This window comes from Carassius carassius, chromosome 17 (genome assembly GCF_963082965.1).
Source record: "Carassius carassius chromosome 17, fCarCar2.1, whole genome shotgun sequence".
In the NCBI taxonomy this organism is placed as follows: Eukaryota; Metazoa; Chordata; class Actinopteri; order Cypriniformes; family Cyprinidae; genus Carassius; species Carassius carassius.
The window spans coordinates 3556788-3562472 of NC_081771.1; the positions used below are offsets into that span (position 1 = coordinate 3556788).

Sequence of the window (5685 nt, forward strand, 5' to 3'; positions counted from 1 at the left end):
GAGGTCTATTTTTCTTTCTCATCCCCTACAGTGCTATGGCCTAATACTTACTCTGTTTCTTTATAGTGGAGGAGATGCAAGCCACTCATAGTGAATACACAGTGTGTGACAGCTACATCTGTTATGGCTGTGTGGTTCAGCTGGTGCACTGACTCAGGAGTGGTGCTGCCACCAATGGTACATTATGCAAATATAAAACTAGTAATCCACAAGTAATCCACATCTAATCTATCAATTAATGTCTGTGAATCCAAAAAATTGCAGGTTTAAATAAACAAATGAATAATTAAAATATTATTGAATGTCAAACCATTGCTTCTGGCCAAAATAGGAGTCCGTAATCTTAAAAAATGCTTCCTTCAGTGAAAAAGAGTAAACTGTTCCTTTAAGAGGATGTTAAATGTACAAAAAAACAAAATGGTCAGCTGTGGGAATAGTTACTTGATTCAGTTTCTTTCTTTGCAGGTTATACGTAAAATGGATTAGCAGCATGCCTATCTAGATGTGGAAGAGCTTGTGTCTCAGCCTCATAAATATGCTTTCCAGTTCAGAGACAGTAGCCACATGTACCTTTGCCTGTCTAATGAAAAAATCATACAGTTCCAGGTGAACACAGGCAGTAAAATGAACAATAGTTCAACCCAAAATGAAAACTGTCATCATTTACTCACCCCCATGTCATTCCAAACTCACAGGCCTCTCCATGTCCTAAAGAAAGTAATAAGGTGTTACTGAATGATGGCTCCTGTTGGATCATCATTGGAACAGAGATGGTTGAATACACCTTCAGTGAGAGTCTGACCTGTCACCTGAACACCATCAGCCCTGTACCAGTCATCACCGTACTAGAGGTCAGAAATCCAGCCAGATTCATTATATCTCTTCAAAAGAAACTGAATTTAATACCAAACTCTATGGGATGCATGTTAAATAAAAATGGATTACTTACCTTAACAACACTAACAAGTGTCCTTGGTGATTTAGTTGAACGGCGGAGGACATGTGGCCAAAAATAATTGTATATATTATTTCATGCTATACTGTTAAATGTTGAAATATATTACTTATAAATACTATTATTAATAAAACTCTAATAGTGTAGACAGATACACTACTGTCACAATTTAGCATTGTACATTTATTTGTTATTCCTCAACAGTTCAAACACATTAAACAGGAAACTTACTCTATTTGAATATGACATGCTTTGTGAATGTGCGGTTCAAAAGCTGCACTTTTCAGTTTATGACTTCCTCTTCTTGTAAACCTCAGGAGGTTCTGCGTAACACAAGATCTTCCGTTGCAAACCACAGATCTCCTCATTTATCCTATCACACATTAAAGCACAAATGTCACAAATAATGACTATTCATACTGAATCAATCTGTGAGGAAAGTACATTTACCGGTTTTTAGATATAAGAACAACAAAAGATCCCTGTAAATGACACAGGGATTATTTCACTTGTGCTAATTGGCAGGTATCAAAGCAGTCAGCTAGCAGAGTTTATCAAAATTAAGCAGTGTCTAAAACCAAGCATAAAGTGCCTAAACCAGCATAAAACATGGTCAAATTAGCGTATAACACTGGCCCTACTGTTTTATTGCTTTCAGAAATCAATAAATCAGAAACCATCAGATAAAGCCAGGGTAATTCAAAATTATTATAATTTTTTTAGAGGATTTTGGAATTTTTTTTAATAAGAAATTACTGTCAACTGCCAGAAAACACAAACAAACAAAAAACACCATGTATTTACCTCTGTATTAAGTTGGAAAATGTTATATAGATCAGTTGAAGTGCTGTTGAAATGGAGATTTCTGACATTTAAAGACGTGTAACTGAAAGACACAAATAAGGCAAATATAATATGTACACATAAATGTGTATTTTGGATGTTTTCTTCCCACTAATCTGAAAGAAGACAAAAACAAAACCGATGGTTTTGCATGTATTGATATTGAAATGAACTGTGTGGATGCAGATATTTTTAAGTGGCTTTGAACATGACTTATCTAATCATGAGCTGCCTATTTTATAAATTCTTTGCAAGACACAAAACTAATTTCATACTCCTATTAAACATTTCCCTGTGCAATCATTTTAGTTTGTTGTGATCTTGCCAAGGCTCCAGGGATGCCATGGTGAGACATTCCTGTCTCAGCAGGCAAGAACGCAATGATGGTCTCTCTCAGGTCCTTTTAGGGTGGTTCTTAGAGCTGTAGTCAAGTGTCAGAGGTCAATTGTTTGACAATTGCACTGAATTACAATAATATAAGAGTCACTGCAACCATTTATTTAAAACTATATATTTTTTTCAATACTGGGTTTTACGAAGGTGACTTTTTAACACCAAGTAAAGAAAATGTAAGTAATTAATTAAAGGTATATACAGTACATAATATGGAAATATGTTTAATGTACATGTCTATGGAGAACATAATGAGTTGTATTAGCACACTATAAAAAAGTGATATTTCTTCATCAGTATTACAGTCTTGTTTTCCAGTATAAATATCTAAAGATTCTTATATCATAATACATGTCTGAGATCCTAAATGACACAAGAAGTCTTGTTTTATGAGAAATTGATCAAAATGGAGTATGTTTTTGATTGAACCAAGAACAATTATCTGCCATTGGGCTCAGAAAACAATTAAATTCAAAGGGTAAACAAGTTTTCATTCCCCAATGAAATTAAGCATTATTTCATTTTGTTACATTTACATCTCACTTACAAATGTATACGGATTTAAAGGGGTCATCAGATGCAAAATTTACTTTTACATGTTGATTGTTGATGTTTTCATACATTCTATGATTTTGACATGGTAAAAAGGGTGTTACAGACATGTTATAGACTTTTCAATAAGACCCTAAAGAATCATATCAACATGTGGAAAATGGGCATCCGATGAACCCTTTAAGGATGTTTAGATATTTTTATTGGAAAGCACAAATACAGAGGATGATATATATATTTATTTTTTTATTTTTATTTTTGATTTTGCAATGCATGAAACATTTAATGCCATGACTTTATCAATTAAAAGAGTTTATTTTCTGATTTAAGACCTTTTCAAGGCCTTAAACTGTGGACAGGCAAATTAAGACTTTCTAAAACACAACAGGCAATTTTTTTTTTTTATGCACTGGCCAGTTTTGATATCTTGGGCCATTTTGCTTCCATAGCATGTCTTCATACAAAGAAAATTCAAAGTGCAAAGAAAACATGCAAAATAGTAAAAGTTCAGCAATTGTTCTTAATTAATTATTATAATAGCCAATGCTGTCTGCTAACAAGTTCTTTGTTGAAAAAACTGTTGCACACTAGATCTAAGACTTCATTTATCTCAGGTCCTCCAGGTCTCGATGTATCCATATTGAGTGGCGAGTGGAGATGAGACAACCAATCACAGTGCCTTTATCCCTGATCCGATTGGATGGGCTGATCTTCAGGAGTTCATACTGATTTACTTACACACCAGAGCACAGCGCCCCCTCTCAAGCAAACTGTACAGCAGAAAGAAGACTCGCTCATAGACACCATTCACCAGTTCACACGGACAAACTTTCACCTGTTTATGCAGAGCTGAGACACACACACATACACAAATATTTATGTCAGATTATGTCCAGTCCTGGCTCACATTCTAGTCTTGTTAACACTTACACTAACAAGGAAAACTCTCGCAGCATGCAATCACATAGAGCTTTAGGGAACTTACGCACTAGAGACAGCTCTGACAGGGCGTTTGACATGTAGGAATGCACAAGATCTGTCTATTAGGGCTGTGGAATGAACCGGGTCAGTCTGTAATAAAGATGGAATATAGTTCATTGGATTCATGAAACTGGACCTGCCTCTGTGAAGTTCTCAATGGTCACTAGATGCTCATGTCAGAGGTCATTCCAGCAAAAAATTTACATTCTAACTGAGCATCGCTTACGTTAAACACTTTTATTTTCTACTGCTTTGCTGTGCAACATCCACACTAAAATCAATGGATTCACAGCAAAAACTAGTGTGTGGGTGAAGAGATAATGCTTGGAAAAATATACAAGAATACATTTTTTAGTAATTAATATTTTTTATTCAGCAAGGAGGGATGCATTAAATTGGTTTAAAGTGACAGTGAGGACATTTATAATGTTGCAAAAGATTTCTGTATTAAATAAGTGCTGTTCTTTTGAACTCGCTGTTTATAGTTTCAGATTCCACCTAAATTTGAAGCAGCTGTTTTTATCATTGATAACAAATGTTTATTAAGAATAAAATCAGCATTTTAGAATAATCTCTGAACAATCATGTGACACTTAAGACTGGAGTATCCAATTAATAATTAAACTGTACAGTATATTAAAATAAAAAAAGTTATTTTCAATTGCAATAATATTCCATAATATTAGTGTCTTTGCTGTATTTTCGATCATATAAATGCAGCCTGGGTGAGCGTAAGATACTTTAAAACGTGATACGAGTTCAAAAGAACAGCACTTATTTGAAAAAGAAATATTTTTAAGGTCTCTATTTTTAATCAGTTTAATGCATCCTTGCTAAATAAATAATACAAGTTAAATTTTTTTCCAAAAAAAGATTGTATTTTTTTTTACCGTATTTTGGCATGTAATTAGATTATCAGTATGACTTCTATATAATTATCATTAATGCAGTTATGTAATTTATATTTTTGGTTGTGGGTTTGATTCCCAGGGAACACATGTTAGGTAAAAATTTTTTAGCCTGAATGCACTGTAAGTCGCTTTGGATAAAAGCGTCTGCTAAATACATAAATTTAATATTATTATGTCCTCTATCTCAACTTACTCTGCTTTAATGCACATAACTTTACACAAGGTGGCTATTATACAGCACCGCTGTTGCATTTAAGATCATCTTCAAAGAATGAAAGCTAAGAACATACCCCATATATTGTGTTGAAAAGTGTGAAACTGTGTGTGTGCACATTTTGGAAGGATCTTAGAGGTCTTTGGCTCATTTCCTCCTCCTAATTACTGAAGCAAATATGCGTGAGAGGGACCGGCACATCAGCTAATCTTTGTCATGTGTCCACCTTTGCCAACAGGCCCCTGGAATTTATTTTCACATCAATCCATTCCACTCGGAGACAAGAGATATGAAGGGACCTGTTCTTCACACCTCTTATGTAACAGGAAGGATTGTATTCAATACCATAAAAAGGAAATTTCTTTCAGCTTTGCCTTCCTGCTTGAAATCAAACTCTCAGAGCATCTTAAAGTTAAATTTTGGGCACGTGGCGCATCAAGTCTCCTATGCTGCTCCCTCTGAGCATAAAGAAACCTCTGTCCCTTTATTTTTGCTGAGTGTTTTTCTAATATATCACCACTCTCCCATCATTCCACGGCGATCAGCCTATGATTGACAGCTCCTTTACAGCCTCTGAGAAAGGCCCTTTAAGGTCTGAGAGGCCAGTGCCTGGGCAGAGAAGATGAGAAAAGTATGAAAACTATGTCTGTACTCATTGTTCGCAGGGACTTTTTGGGGCCAATTGATGTGGCAAGGTAGAGCATGGTAGAGTAGACAGACTTTTCATGGATTATTAAAAATCCGAAAACCACAAGTCAGTCTGATATCTAAATATTTTTGAAGTAAGCAACTAGATTGAATACTTCTAAGATATGTAAATAAATTAAATAAATACA

General features: G+C 34.8%; 1 pseudogene; it reads left to right on the top strand.

The window, feature by feature from the left end:
* LOC132091018 (recombining binding protein suppressor of hairless-like protein) lies at positions 1–1047 on the top strand (annotated as a pseudogene).
* The last annotated feature ends 4638 nt before the right edge of the window (positions 1048–5685 follow it).